The 17,272-nt window shown below is 41.8% G+C and overlaps 1 pseudogene across 1 annotated transcript in view; it reads left to right on the top strand.

Moving 5' to 3' along the window:
• The window catches only part of LOC145108702 (cycloartenol Synthase-like), an 89,519-nt pseudogene that overhangs the window by 61,502 nt on the left and 10,745 nt on the right, over nt 1-17,272 (top strand). Inside the window, exon 18 of the transcript XR_013708500.1 lies at nt 16,574-16,657. The product of XR_013708500.1 is annotated as a cycloartenol Synthase-like (transcript). The remainder of the gene's footprint in view (nt 1-16,573; nt 16,658-17,272) is intronic.

The following is a 17,272-nucleotide window of genomic DNA, read 5'->3' as shown; positions in this document are numbered from 1 at the left end:
ATAATAATAATAAACAATGTTAGGACTTTAATTTATCGAAGGAAACCCAAAACTCCAAACCCCTCCATGAGGCCCAATTATCCATTCCTTGTTAATGGGCCCAAAGTTCAAGTCCAAAATCCTTAATGGGCCTCTTGGCCCAATAAGGCCCAATCAATATGGCCATGGTCCCTAACAAATGATATGACTCATAATTCCCAGAATATCATCATGCCCAACAATCAAATGAGGCCAAAAAGCTCAAAGGCCCAAAACAGATTCGGCCCAACTGTGATGAGTACGCTTGGCGTACCATCCTGGTACACGTAGCGTACTTGGGTCTTGGGTACTACGCGCGGCGTACACTGGGTTACACCCAACGTACAACCAGGTTAAGCACTTTCTCCATTAAGTGCTTAATACGCAATTTCTTTACGTCAAAAAGTCAGATCTAAGCTTGATAAGACGTCCTAAGGCATAAAGTTGGCAACTTTATGCCTTTGCATGCCATAAATGCACCCAACACCCCCATTAAGACCTTTCCAAGGCTCTTAACCCATGCATGAGGTCCAAAACCCCACCAAGACTCCATTTTTATGACATTAAGGGACCAAGGGACCTCAGATCTGCCATTCCCATCTTCTGTAGTTGCTAAAGTCACAAATGGAGGTCCAAAATCCACAAAAGGAACAAATCTAGAAAACCCTAGCTAGATCTAGAGACTGAAGAGGAAAGGTGCAAGCTTTTTACCTCCAGAAGCTTTGCAAGGTGACCAATATGCAGATTCTTAAAGCACCAACTTGAACCAAGCATGTTTGACCACCTCTTCTTCTTGGAATGAACACTAAAAGGCCACAAATGCACTCTTTAAAGCTCTAAAATGGTCTCACAAGTTTCTATGGAGTGTAGGGACGTTCTAAGGCTTTGGAGGCTCTCTAGGGTTAAGTCCAAGAGACTTAAGGTCGCTTAAATAGGCCTCATGTCCGAAAATTAGGGTTTTGGACCCCTGACACGTACGCCCAGCATACTGCTGGTACGCCCAGCGTACGTCCAACTCCTCCGCGACCAACCATGCATAGTACGCTAAGCGTACACTTAAGTACGCCCAACGTACGTAAAGGACCAATTATGCTGAAATGTAAATTCTTGAGGGTTTCAAGTCATACCAGATTTAGGGTGTTACAACTCTCCCCCACTTGAACTAGACTTCGTCCTCGAAGTCCGTAGCTGTAAACAGTTCAGGGTAATGCTCCCGCATCTCCTCTTCCGGCTCCCAAGTCCATTCGGAGCCCTTCCGGTGCTGCCATTGTACCTTTACCAACTTCACTTCTTTGTTCTGAAGACCCTTCGTCTTCCCATCTAAGATGGCGACCGGCTTCTCGACATAATTCAGGCTCCCATCCACCTGAATGTCATCCAAGGAAACAACTGCGGACTCGTCAGCAACACACTTCCGAAGCTGAGACACGTGGAAGGTACTGTGAATCTGACTAAGCTCCTCAGGGAGCTCTAAGTGATATGCCACCTTGCCCACCCGGGCCGTGATCCTGAACGGGCCTATGAACCGAGGCCCCAACTTGCCCCTCTTTCGAAACCTGGTAATCCCTTTCCAGGGCGACACCTTCAGTAATACAAAATCCCCCACCTGAAACTCGAGATCTGAACGCCGTCGGTCAGCATAACTTTTCTGACGGCTTTGCGCGACTCACAACCAGTCACGCACCTGTTGAATCAGTTCAGTAGTCTCAAGCACTACCTCAGTGCTCCCCATGACCCGGTGTCCAACCTCGTCCCAACACACTGGGGTCCTGCACCTCCGACCATATAACATCTCGAATGGAGCTTGGTCAATATTGGCATGATAACTATTATTGTACGAGAACTCTGCCAGTGGGAGGTATGTATCCCAACTCCCTCCAAAATCCAGCACGCATGCTCGAAGCATGTCCTCCGGCGTCTGGATCGTCCTCTCACTCTGAACGTCAGTCTGAGGATGATACGCTATACTGAAATGTAGCTGAGTGCCCAGTTCCTCGTGGAACTTCTTCTAAAACCTGGAAGTAAATCGGACATCCCTGTCGGAGGCCACAGACACGGGCACCTCGTGTCTAGCCACCACCTCACGTACATAAATATCTGCCAACTTCTCCGCGCATATACTCTCGGAAATCGGAATAAAGTGGGCACTCTTTGTCAGTCTGTCTATGATCACCCATATAGCGTCCACTCCCCTCGCCGTCCTAGGCAACTTCGTGATAAAGTCCATAGTGATCTCTTCCCACTTCCACATGGGAATGGGTAGTGGTTGAACCTTGCCGTGAGGCCGCTGATGCTCGGCCTTGACCTTCCTGCAGGTCAAGTACTGCTCCACAAACCAGGCGATCTCCCACTTCATGCAGGGACACCAATAACCTAGCCTCAAGTCCTTATACATTTTCGTAGCTCCTGGGTGTATAGAGAACTTGGACTTATGCACCACCTCCAATAGCCTCTGTCTCACTCCCCCTGTCACTGGTACCCATACTCGACAACATTGCGTCAAAAGACCGCGACTATCCTTCACAAACAAAGGATATTGTCCCCGAATCCGCTCGATCTTCCAATTCTCCTTCTTCACCCCCTCGACCTGAGCTTCTTTGATCATGTCCAACAAAGGAGAAGTCACCGTCATCCTCATACAAATGTCCCTAATCGGAGGCCCTGCCGTATTGCGGTTCAATGCATCAGCCAGCACGTTGGCTTTCCCTGGGTGGTATAGAATCTAGCAATCATAATCCTTCAGCATATCCAGCCACCTCCTCTGTCGCATGTTGAGGTTCTGCCGATCCATCAAATACTTCAGACTCTTGTGATCGGTATAGATAGTAAACCATACTCCATATAAATAGTGCCTCTAAATCTTGAGGGCAAACACCACTGCCCCCAATTCCAGGTCATGAGTGGGGTAATTCCCCTCATGAGGCTTCAACTGCCTCGAGGCGTAAGCTATCACATACCCCCTCTGCATCAGTACCGCACCTAACCCTGAAATTGACGCGTCGCAGTACACCACCAAATCATCTAACCCCTCAGGTAGTACTAGAATCGGAGCCTTGCATAACCTTTGTCTCATGGTCTCAAAAGCCATCTGATGATCCGTACCCCACCAAAAAGTCACATTTTTCTTGGTCAAGCGGATCAATGGCACATCAATCTTGGAGAAATCCTGAATAAATCTCCGATAGTAGCCCGCTAAACCCAGGAAGCTACGAATTTCCGATGCATTCCTCGGTACTTCCCACCGCACCACAGCCTCCACCTTGGCTGGATCAACCAAAATACCCTCCTGATTGATGACATGCCCCAAAAACTGTACTTCCCGCAACCAGAAATCACACTTGGAGAACTTCGCATAAAGCTTCTCCACCCTCAGGGTCTCTAATACCTCCCTCAGATGTTGCTCATGCTGCTCCCTGGTCTTAGAATAGACCAGGATATCATCAATAAAAACGATCACCGACTGATCCAGCATCAGTCTGCACACCCTGTTCATAAGATCCATGAACGCTGATGGGGCATTGGTGAGCCCAAACGGCATCACCACAAACTCATAATGCCCATACCGAGTCCTGAAACCCGTCTTCGGTATATCCTCATCCCGAATCCTCATCTGATGGTATCCCGACCGAAGGTCAATCTTGGAAAACCATGATGCACCTTGCAGCTGATCGAACAAATCATCGATCCTTGGCAACGGATAACGGTTCTTTACCGTTAGTTTGTTCATTTCCCGATAATCGATGCACATCCTGTGTGATCCATCCTTCTTTTTCACGAAAAGAATCGGTGCTCCCCACGGGGAACTGCTCGGACGAATGAACCCTCGGTCTAGCAGCTCCTGAAGCTGCGTAGATAGCTCCTGCATCTCCGGTAGTGCCAACCGGTAGGGTGCCTTTGCTATCGGAGCGGCACCCGGCACCAAGTCAATGCGAAACTCCACCTGCCTCTCCGGAGGCACTCCGGGTAACTCTTCGGGGAAAATGTCCTGAAAATCCTGTACCACCGGCACACTGCCCAAATCCGTCACGGTCTCTACTCTCGTATTCGAGACATAAGCCATAAATCTCGTGCAACCCTGCTGTAAGAACCTCCTAGCCCTCGCTTCCGAACAGAGGGTCGGTCCCTGCGAGGCCCTCTCACCATGAATCACTAGTTCTCCCCCACTTGGGGTTCGAACCCTGACAAACTGGCGCTCGCAATCAATCATGGCCCCGTTGGCCCCCAAGCAATCCATCCCGACAATCACTTTCAACCCTCGCAATGGTATCGGAACTAGATCAACACGGAACCTCTCGCCCAACACATTCAGTACACAGTCCCGATATACCCTCGCAGCACTAACGGTACGATCGTCCGCAATCTCCACCTCGAGTGGGGAATCCAAGGTCCCCGGCGTGTCTCCGAACTTCTTGCTAAGCGCAAGTGACACAAATGATCGGGTAGCACCCGAATCAAACAGGACATGAGCAGACATACCATTGACCAGAAAGGTCCTTATACAAGCATATAGTACACATAAGTCATACAAATAATAAGAACATAGATAATAGATACGTACCAGCCACGACGTCCGGAGCTGCCCGAGCCTCCTCGGTAGTCAGCTGAAAAGCACGGCTCTTCACCATCGGGGATCCGCCTTAGCAGGGAGGTCATCGGTGATCCTCAGAGTGGCGGGTGTAGGCACCGTCACTGCTCCTCCCCCTCCCTGCAACTTCAGACAGTCGGCCTTTTTATGGCCTGTCTGGTTGTAGTGAAAACATATCAAGCCTTTCCTGGGGCAATCTCTGCTCACATGGACTTGCTGATTAATGTATAACATGTCAGACACGTCCCCCGGCAAGCTCCTCCATGAGATCTCCCACACTTGGTACACCGGCCACGGCCCTGCTGGCCCCTACTCGATGAATTCGAGGTCTTAGGCTTCTTAGACTGACCCACTGTTGTCTGAATCTACTCCGGCTTCCGCTTGCTGCGGAAGTCCAACTCCATTTCCCGCTCACGGGCCTTCTCCACCATCTCATTCAGGGTTTTGCACCCTGTAAAACTCACAAACTCCCGGATGTCATCCCTCAGCATGGAATAATATTTCGTCCTCCTCATGTCCTCGTCAGTAGCATACTGCAGAATCAACAAGGCTCGCTCCCGAAACTTGGCGGTGATCTCCGCGGTGGTCTGTTACAAATCATGAAACTCTCGCACTAGTCGTTGCACCTCAATGGGTGGTGCAAACTCCAAATCAAATCGCCGGACAAACTCGGCCCAAGTCATCTCAGCCACACCGGCTGCTCCCACCTGGTTGGTAACCTCGCCCCACCAATCCCGGGCTCTGTCTCTCAGCATGCAAGAAGCAAACCCAACCTTTGCCACATCCGGGCAAAAACTCGTGCGCTGGGCGTTTTCGATATCTGCCACCCAGCATCGGCTGACAATGGGGTCTCTGACCCCGAAAAACTCTGGCACCCCACACGCCTTGAACTACCAGAACGAGGGAGTCCGGGCCCCAATCTGGACCATAGCAATCTCAGCCTTGAATGATCTGAGCCTCTCCTCCATGATCTCCATAGTGCCCTCCTTGACCGTCCCAAAAATGACTGGGGTAGCGTCAAGGATACCCTTCGTAACCTCGGTTGCAATGATATCGCGCAGTCTCTCATCAATAGGCTCGGTACTGCTGCCCGATCCAGACCCAGACCCCCATCCAGACCCTGATCCTGATCCCCCTGCCCAAATCGTGTCACCACCATGCTGAACTGAAAAGTCATAAACCATAATAATCAGGGCACATTATATATAGGGGATCTTCCCACACCGGTCCTCCTTAGAGTGATCAGATCTAGCATTGGTTCGGGTGCAGATCCTGTGCTTTTAGTAGTACGGACCCAATACTACCTTCCACACCTACCTGTACCTTTCCCCAAAGCTCCACCCGATAACTCTAATTTGTCCCAAAATAAATCATAACCCACAAACCACTGCATAACCCAAATCCCAGGCTGCCCTAAGATTTGCTCTACCCATAACTATTAGACTAATCATAACAGGTTGCCTTTATGCATGCAAATTATACACAGAAAAGGATCAAATAGACTTTCGAATAAAAGATTCTACCCTAGGACCACAACCAAACAAGGAACAAGAAATAAGGCCAAATCAATCATTCTGAGGCTATAAGTTCCTAACCGTATACAATTTTAAAAGCATACACATAGCAAGTCTCATACGATCATCAAGCTCAAATATCAGTGTAACATGGCTAACACATTGGGAACTACTTACTTGGATCGGCTGCTCACGCGCGTTGCAATCTCTTCCTTTCATTTCTTAAAAAGTTTTTAACTTTTATTTTGAAATGAATTTATCATTTCCTTAGTTTGAGTTCTGACACACCCGGGAGTGTGCCCGAATCTCTCAAACCAAGGATCTGATACCAACTTGTAATGACCCAAATTTTTAAAGAAATTTTCATTTTTAATTAATAAAACACATTTGCATAACCCATGAAATCCCAACATAATTGTTTTCAAATCAGTATTCATTATAACTTATTTAAAACATCAGAGTGTCCCCGAAACATGTCCGTAAAAGAGAGATAGAGTGCACGCCACGCCATCAAGCCTTGCCCATGCCCTTGGGCTCATATGTACCTGAAACAATTCCACAAACTGTAAGCGAATGCTTAGTGAGTTCCCCAGAGCATACCACACATACAATTCAAATACCACACATCATACTAGCCCTAAGGCTACATACATCACATAAGCCATGCATACAACATATATGGATGCCCTGGAAACCCTCCAAGGTCTTACTCCGGGTGCCTCGGGAACCCCCCGAGGTCTTAGCCCATATGCCTCGGGGAACCCCCCGAGGTCTTTACCGAAGATGCCTCGGAAACCCTCCAAGGTCTTATACCCCGGTGCCTCGACAACCCCCCGAGGTCTTTCATGCAAATGTCACAAATAAACAAGCATAACACATCACATAACAATTAATGGGCCGACCTCGGTGCCTTAGACCCATTGGCATGGTGAGGAGACTCACCTCTGTCTGCTGAATACAAAAGTTGTTCTCTTAACAGTCTGTAACCTCCCGTGCTGAATAATAATAATAAACAATGTTAGGACTTTAATTTATCGAAGGAAACCCAAAACTCCAAACCCATCCATGAGGCCCAATTATCCATTCCTTGTTAATGGGCCCAAAGTCCAAGTCCAAAATCCTTAATAGGCCTCTCGGCCCAATAAGGCCCAATCAATATGGCCATGGTCCCTAACAGATGATATGACTCATAATTCCCAGAATATCAACATGCCCAATAATCAAATGAGGCCCAAAAGCTCAAAGTCCCAAAATAGATTCGGAGCAACTATGATGAGTACGCGTGGCGTACCGTCCTGGTACACACAGCGTACTGGGGTCTTGGGGACTACGCGCGGCGTACACTGGGTTACGCCCAGCGTACAACCAGGTTAAACACTTTCTCCATTAATTGCTTAATACACAATTTCTTTACGTCCAAAAGTCAAATCTAAGCTTGATAAGACGTCCTAAGGCATAAAGTTGGCAACTTTATGCCTTTGCATCCCATAAATGCACCCAACACCCCCATTAAGACCTTTCCAAGGCTCTTAACCCATGCATGAGGTCCAAAACCCCACCAAGACTCCATTTTTATGACATTAAGGGACCAAGGGACCTCAGATCTGCCATTCCCATCTTCTGGAGTTGCTAAACTCACAAATGGAGGTCCAAAAACCACAAAAGGAACAAATCTAGAAAACCCTAGCTAGATCTTGAGACTTAAGAGGAAAGGTGCAAGCTTTTTACCTACAGGAGCTTTGCAAGGTGACCAATATGCAGATTCTTGAAGCACCAACTTGAACCAAGCTTGTTTGACCACCTCTTCTTCTTGGAATGAACACTAAAAGGCCAAAAATGCACTCTTTAAAGCTCTAAAATGGTCTAACAAGTTTCTCTGGAGTGTAGGGACGTTCTAAGGCTATGGAGGCTCTCTAGGATTAAGTCCAAGAGACTTAAGGTCGCTTAAATAGGCCTCATGTCCGAAAATTAGGGTTTTGGACCCCTGGCACGTACGCCCAGCGTACGTCCATATCCTCTGCGACCAACCATGCATAGTATGCTAAGCGTACACTTAAGTACGCCCATCGTACTTAAAGGACCAATTATGCTGAAATGTAAATTCTTGAGGGTTTCAAGTCATACCAGATTTAGGGTGTTACAACATAGGCCAAAACCATAAGTCCAACTCCTAGAATATGCCCCATTCCGCCCATCCATAATGGGCCTACCTATATTCGGTTCATCCTAAATAATGGTCTCCATGGCACAAAAGGACCAATCCATGTCACGTAAGGCCCAAACCATGTCACGCAAGGCCCATAATAGAAAACTGGGCCTACCTATCCTAAATATGCCAAGGCCCATAACTAGTTAAGGCCCAAAAGTCCCAAAAGTCCAATACTTGTCCAACAACCCACTGGGCGTACGCTCAGCATGATCATCAGTATGCTTAGCGTACTCGGTCTTCAGGCAGTATGCGCAGCATACGTCTTAGTACGCCCAATGTACTAAGCTATTAAGCATATTTAGCCATTAAGTACTTAATCCATGCAGTCACTTCGTCAACTTCCAAATCTTGGTCATTTAAGGGGTCCTAGGGCATAAAGTTGGCAACTTTATGCCTTTGCATTCCTTATGGGAGCCCAACATCCTATTTTGTCCATTAAGACTTACTTTAAAGACCTATACTCATGCATGGTGCCATAACAACCTTCAAGATAGGATTTTTATGCCTTTAACACACCAAAGGGACTAAGATCTAGCATTACAAGCTTCTGGAGTTGCTCAAACTCACAAAAGAGAATCCATGGACCAAAAATGAGCTTATGAACAATCCTTAACTCTAAGTATCACAAGGATGAACAAGGCTTTTTACCTCCAAAAGCCTCCTAAGATGATGTAGATGCAGGATCTTGAAGCTCAACCATGTCCAAGGCTTGCACACCAAGTTCTTCTTTTTGCAAACACACCAAAAAAGGGCCACAATGTCACTTTCAAGCTCAAAGATCATACTCCAAAGCAAACTAGGGTTTTAGGAACGTTTAGAGGTGTGGAGCTGATAATGGAGAATGTCCAAAAGTTATAAATGAGCTTAATAGGGCTCATGCCCGAAAAATTAGGGTTTTGCTTTTTGGTCACGTACGCCTCGCTTACATCTTCGTACGCCCCGCATACGTGGTTCAAGTCCGCGATCCCTCCACTCATGTACGCTAAGCATACAGAGGACCTCTTTTGCAAAATAAACTATGATCCAAGGACTAAAGATAACATAACTGAATCCAAGTGTTACATAAGTGTTAGTAGAATCTGCAAAGATGTGATATCCACAGGCTTGACAGGTCCACCTCTGGTGGCGTGTATTAACTTTCATGCCTTTTTGGAGACAACATGTCTTATACTATATTTATGGTTCTTTATCTAACAATACCCATCATGTTTATCCATGTTGTTTTGGATGTGATTCTAAGGTCAAGCACACTCTATAATTTCATCAACTGTAACCCTAAAAGATATACCAAATACTAAAAACTGTACATAATTATTTATCGGAAAAATCACTATAGTTTTCCATGTAACTTGATCCACAAATCAGGCGAACCACTTAAATTATAGTGACTTTTTTCTTTGTTCTTTTTGTTTAATCTTCAACATGCAAGTAATGTTGTATTCATATATGCTTGAAGCATCCTTAATCCCAACAGAAAGTGTGGTCAAGTTGTTGACTAAGACCTAGAACTCATGCACGTGCTCCAAGATGGGTCCTTCGTCGACCATTTGGAAGTATAAATACTTTTTCACAAGGTACTTGTTAGTTCCTTCCTTGTGTGCCTTATACTTGGGATCTAACGTATTCTAGAGCTCTTTAGGATCCATGATCAGTGTACATAGACCATAAAGGAGACACAAAGAGAATTTGGTCGAGATATAAGTTATTTGTCCTAGATTGGAAATTGATTTCTAGATATTCCCCTTCCCACTTTGGGGATAGGATCCGTTGGAATAGGGGGCAATTTGGGGCCTAGGATATAACCTAACTTTAGAACAACAAGCATAACTTCGACCTTGTTGGCCCAATGAATGTAGTTCTAACCATCAAAATAGTCTACTTTGAAAAACTCCTGATTCATGAGTTGGAAATCTGTGACATCCCCATTTTCACGGCCAGAAAAGACCGATTTTGTTTATGCTTTATAGAAATCAGAGTACTTCTTTTAATAAAAATGTTGCGGAATTTGTTCCCAGAAAAACATGATAAATACGTTATCAAATCATTTCCTAAGAAATGTATTTTATTCATTTTAAAACATTTGGGATGTCATCGTCAATACAGAAACATAAGCATAAACAGAACTTACATTTATTTACACTAGTGATCTACATCCCTTTAATCTCTCAGTGTAAAGTAGCTTCAAATCGACACCTGTGATACAAATAAGCTTGAGTGGGTCAGGTTGGGAAACCTGGTGAGTACATAGGGTTTTCAACCCACAATAATATAGTTAATTTGTTTCTTCACATAATACATGTCAAACAATTAACCCGATTGCCCATCCCCATTTTCTTCATTTAATATTCCCTAAAGAATTATCTTAAGGGTCATCTCCTATATCATATTTACCTCTCATCTCTTTACATCACATTTCCTTATATGTTCGTTCCTAAGGACTTTTCCTTAGGATCATTGCCTACATCACATAATCAGTAATGATTCAGGTATTACCCCCTCAATACGCGCCTAGTAAGGGTTGGAGTATCATCGCATGAATACGTAGTTACAACATCGCCTGAACTCATAATTCATAGTAAGGGTTAGAGTATCATCACATGAATACGTAGTTACAACATCGCCTGAACTCGTAATTCATCACCTACAGGTTATGAGCCTGCTGGTGTTTCCATGGGGTTGTCTAGAATAGTCCGTGGTCGCCTCATCGAGGATCATGTGGAATGCCCTTGGCTTTGGCGGTGCATTTGGTCTTGCTACTTCGTTTTTCTTTGGACAGTTCTTCGAAATATGCCCATCATTTCCACATTCGTAGCACTTCTTGTTGTCGAATGTACAATCTCTGGAATAGTGACCGGTCCTACCACACTTATAACACGTCACTTCTCCATCGCATCTTCCGAAGTGCTTCTTCTTGCACTTCTCACACCACTTTGTTCCACCTCCACCGGTCTTTAGTTGTCTGACTGCAAAGACCGTCTTTTGCTTATTACTACATTCACAGCTCTCAAATAGCATCTCCATATCAGAGATCCAGTCCATAATCTCCACTGGTTATGGGCTTCCAGCAAGACTTGGTGGCTTGGCACCCAAGAAATTCTTATACTTCCGCCCATCTTTGTCGTTTCCCCTCTCCGGGCCATTCATCCTTGCCCCTTGGGTTCCAGCTTGAATCATAGTGCGGGTGTAGTTTCCTTCCTCTGATTGCTCAGGAACCAGTTCAGGTTGCACGATCGGTATTGTAGCTTCCTCTCGGTTCTGTTGAAGTAAACGCCTTGTTTCCTCCATTTGACGATCCAACATCATCTGGATCATCGCTTGTACTCCGGCCATCGTGATTGGCTCAGGAGCGGCTACGACAACAGGTATTTGCTCAATCACTGGTGGTTGATTCCTGTTTCCATTCGCGTTCCCGAGTCCACTTCGGGTTCTTGCCATTTCGATCTATACACCAAATCAGACGTCCGGTGTGTAATGACGAGAATTAAGATAGGAAAGATTTCATTTACGATCGACGTGTAAATCTCCTTTTCACTTTAAAAAGTTACATGCCAGTTCTAATACCGCAATTAAACGTTTAGAAATCTGAACACATAAAGTTTCCAGATCCGGTCGGCAACAGACCATAGATCCGATCAAACGATAGCATAAAGCATCACAAATCATTTAGCACATAAAAGCATGTTAGGCATTTTCCCTAAATAAGCTAGTGCTTGCGTCTATTTAGGTGTACTACCTAAAATATATTAGACACACTCCTCACAATCATCGCTTAGCATTCTAAGTTTAAGTCTAGAAATAAATCCATATTCCGAGTTCGCTTAAACTAATGCTCTGATACCAACTGTGACATCCCCATTTTCACGGCCAGAAAAGACCGATTTTGTTTATGCTTTATAGAAATCAGAGTACTTTTAATAAAAATGTTGCGGAATTTGTTCACAGAAAAACATGATAAATACATTATCAAAGCATTTCCTAAGAAATGTATTTTATTCATTTTAAAACATTTGGGATGTCATCGTCAATACAGAAACATAAGCATAAACAGAACTTACATTTATTTACACTAGTGATCTACATCTCTCTCAGTGTAAAGTAGCTTCATATCGACACCTGTGATACAAATAAGCTTGAGTGGGTCAGGTTGGGAAACCTGGTGAGTACATAGAGTTTTCAACCCACAATAAGATAGTTAATTTGTTTCTTCACATAATACATGTCAAACAATTAACCCAATTGCCCATCCCCATTTTCTTCATTTAATATTCCCTAAAGAATTATCTTAAAGGTCATCTCCTATATAGTATTTACCTCTCATCTCTTTACATCACATTTCCTTATATGTTTGTTCCTAAGGACTTTTCCTGAGGATCATTGCCTACATCACATAATCAGTAATGATTCGGGGATTACCCCCTCAATACGCGCCTAGTAAGGGTTGGAGTATCATCACATGAATACGTAGTTACAACATCGCCTGAACTCATAATTCATAGTAAGGGTTAGAGTATCATCACATGAATACATAGTTACAACATCGCCTGAACTCGTAATTCATCACCTACAGGTTATGAGCCTGCTGGTGTTTCCACGGGGTTGTCTAGAATAGTCCGTGGTCGCCATCTATACTCTGGTAGATGACTACATCTCCACATTGCCGGACAAGGTTATGGTATCTTTCATCCTACATCCCCAATTCATCATCACCTATCTATCCTCACCTAATTATCATCACCTATCTCTCATCATTTTATTTCATTACACACCAACTATTTCATCTACCCATGTCATACCCAACATATTTATAGATATAAAATACATATACAGTTTAAATCATTTTAAAACATGTATAAAATCATTCATCCAGCATAGACAGCAAGTATTCAGATAGTATGCACACATAGCACGTAATTTATATAAAATACTTCATATCTATGTGTAAGATAAAAGTAACTATGCACTCACTTGATAAGGTGGTGACTCGGTACTCGGACAGCGCTTCGTTTACTTTAAAATAATTTTCTTCGACGAAACCTAATATTATAACCACTAGATTTTAGTCTAATATTTACCGTGACAAATTATTAGTCTTATTATTATTATTATTATTATTATTATTATTATTATTATTATTATTATTATAAAAGCGCTTAAACAATACTTTTCAACCACTATGTACAGACAGGGGCCAGACATAAAACACCGGAGGGCAGGACCATTTTGGCATATAGCACTTCTAAAACCCAACAACCCTATGCGGCCCTTTAAACCAGATTCCCCGTACCGCGAGTAGTTAAAAAGATATTATAACGACACTTATATAAGTCATAATAATAGCTCAAATATTTATTATAAGTTCATAATAACAATACTAATTTTAAATATAAGCTATATTAAAATAGGTAAGCATAACTTACTTACAAGGGGGTTTTAGCTAGGAGTCGGGCTCTGCAGGGGCAGAACTTCGTCGCTGAATCTTTCTAAGAAAGATTTGTGCAGCGCTTCAGCGCTCACCTTACTATACTAAAACTACAGAAAGAGAAGTCGAATCACGAGGGACTGAAATGCTCGGGGGATAAGAAGAGAAAGACTCTTGAATCAAGAGAATGGTGCAAGAAATATGAGATCCCAAGCCTCTTATTTATAGTAATTGAATTTACAAAAACTACCATCCATAATTACATAATGACCTTATAGTTATATAAACGACTAAACACCCATTCATAATACTATTTTAAATAGATTTAACGATATTTGTACTAAACTAATGTCGAAAGTACTCAACACTAGTCTTATAATAACCGCATCATCGATACCTTTCTAATGATATATACATTTGTATATATATATGTGTACGTATATATGATTTATACTTTATTTTAATACGTAAATATGCTATTATAATTTGTAACTCGTTCATACGAACTCCATTTTTGACGTTCTTTATATCCACGCGTTGGTATTTACGAGTACTACAACTTTCATTTAGACGCCGTCAGCTAATTCTCATTCTATCTCAGATTTACAAAACCGTATCGAATTTATCGCGCTCGAAGAGTAGGGACCAAGTTTCGTCCATATCTTTAATATACGAGTTCTACTCTTGACATTCTTTATATCCACGCGTAGGTAAAAACAAGATCTAAAACTTTCATTTAGACTCCGTCGGCTAATTCTCGACCGATCTTAAATTTAACAGTAGGAGGAGATTATACTGTTAAATGTCCGCGTAAAATTCATAACTTCTACATACGGACTCCATTTTCGTCTGTCTTTTTACCGTTGAGTTCCTATTAATGAGATCTTCAACTCTCATTTAGGTCGCGTAGGCCAAAAACCGCTCGAACTAAAATTCGAGTTTCGGGCGGTGCACTGCTATGCGAAATCTTAGAAAATTCATAACTTCCTCATACGAAGTCAGATTTGGGCGTTCTTTTTTTGTATGTTCTCGGTTTAATGTATACTACAAATTTTGTTTAGATCACTAAGGCTAAAAAGTCTTCTACCATAAATTCACTATTTACGTCTCCCGGTGCCGTGCCGTTTTTGCTGTAAAACTTCGACGGGCCATAACTTCTTCGTTATAACTCAGATTTCGGTGTTCTTTATATGTACGGAACCCTTGTAACATATACTAAAAATTGGTTAAGATTAATCCTTCTAAATAATCTTCAATCAAAAACTCATTTTTGATGCTCATCGTCTCTAAATTAACTAGCCTAAATCTGCGGGCGTTACAAAATCTACAAAAGAGATTTGGGTTTCGTCTATTTGCTTGAAAATTAATCATATAAAGACATTTAATATTGTTGTACTTCAAACGTGACTATAAAACAATCTCACGGTTAATATTATGAGCTAATTTTGAATTGTTAGTAATATCTAAACCAAACAAGTAGGTATTTCATATTAATGATTAAGTATCTACCCTTTTTGTTTTTAAATTCCTAACAATTGGAGATTAGTTCACAATACTAATCGTCGTATTGTTTGATTTTCAAGTTTGAAATACAATAGTATTATAGATTTTTACAACAATCTTTAGTTGTAAGCTTCAACGTAAAACCCAAAAATTTAATTTATTATCGTTCCTTCCAACAACTATAAAAGAATCGCTAAATGAAAAACAAATACTAGGAAACGCACAGAACATAGACTCTAAAATACATTGTTGAATTTACATAGAGAGAAGAGATCTTAAATTTGGTATGCAGAATATGGCTCTAGGGAGCATATATGTAGACTATCGGAAACCTAGGACGCTGCTAAACGAATTACATGGACATGACGTTGAAAACCCTATCACAATTTACCACAAGTTACACATTTGACTAGGTAAAAACATGGAAACCCTAGGAAGCTGCTAAATAAAATACATGCAGATGACGTGCAACGTGTGAATTTTAAAGTGAGCCTAAATTATGTTATTTCATGAACTTCGCATCCATGACCAAACTAGCTAGGTTTGCTTGGCACACCCTTTAACCCCAATGAAAGCCTTTGATGGATGAGGGAAAGAAAATATTTATAAACTCATCAAATGTTCTTCCCTTCCACATATGTAGGACAAGGAAGCTAGTCAACTTGATGTTTCTTTTATAATTTCCAACAAACAAGGCTTAGATAATCTTAAAAGAGCGATGTGCAAGATGACAATGCTTAGCATTTTCCTCGACACCTTGTACCAAAGCTAGGCGTGAGGATAATCTCGGAACATGAAGATCACTTCCTAATATTATTCTTTGGTTTCCTTTCTATGAGAAAACATGCATTGATGCTACGCAATATTATTTGATATAAAGAAGCATTTACAAAATACATTATAGGTTCACCTGGCATTATTCTAAATGGTGGGAGTAAATTACAAAAAAAACCCTTCAAAATATTTAGGCATGTTTGTGCTTTATATTTGTTATTGATTGGAATATACAACACTAGGTTGTTTTGGTATTTAAAAAAAAAAAAGCTTTCCGTATTTTTGAAGTGGGGATGTTGCCCACATATTACAATTTTATAACAAGCTACAAGTGTGATTAATTAAGAAAATGATAAACTGTATTTTTGTTAACATATCATGGAACCTAATCAAGTTCCAAAATATAATTGAAGTCATCTTATACTAATAAGCTTAACACGTAATATAATTTTTATAGTCTTAAATAATACTACTGTACATATATCAATATATAGATAGAACATGTTATCGTATACATATCTCATAAGTTATTTAAGTTTTAAATTTTATAGGCCAAGAGAGACCAAACGCCATTGCACAACGCAGCAAGACTATTGATTAACTCTCACATGGAAAATGGAGATTTTCCACAACAGGTAATATCACCTGTCAATTTCATCGTCTTTGAGTAAGAAATTATATATATATATATATATATATATATATATATATATATATATATATATATATATATATATATGGTGAGAACTAAAAAAACATGTGAACTTGCGAAGTAATAATCAGCTCATTATATGTTAAAACCATAAACATCATTCTTCTCCAAATGGTGCGTCTAAGCCATATCTAGGCTCAAAAAATGACCTGACAAGTTTTTTTTATTCATTTTGGAAATTTGCATGTATGCACAATCAACAATTATATGGACTGCTGATGAGGACAATAAACAGTCATATAGACTGTTGATGAGCGCAATCAACAGTTATGATTGCTGATTATGCTCATCAACAGTCCATATGATTTCTGATTGTACTCATCAGCAGTAATATGACTGTTGATTGTACTTATCAGCAGTCCATATGATTGCTGATTGTGCATAAATCCACATTTTCAGAAAAAAAAATCATCAAATCTTTTTTTTAAGCCTAGATATGGCTTACACGCAACATTTGGAGAAGATTAGTGTTTTGGTTTTGAAAAATAATGAGCTAATTGTGATTTCGTAAGTTCTTACAAATCTTTTGGTTCTCAAA

Source organism: Lactuca virosa, chromosome 4 (genome assembly GCF_052849685.1).
Source record: "Lactuca virosa cultivar CGN04683 chromosome 4, Lactuca_virosa_CGN04683_v6, whole genome shotgun sequence".
NCBI lineage: Eukaryota > Viridiplantae > Streptophyta > Magnoliopsida > Asterales > Asteraceae > Lactuca > Lactuca virosa.
The sequence above is the reverse complement of the archived record's forward strand: the minus strand, read 5'-3'. Positions and strand labels throughout refer to the sequence as shown.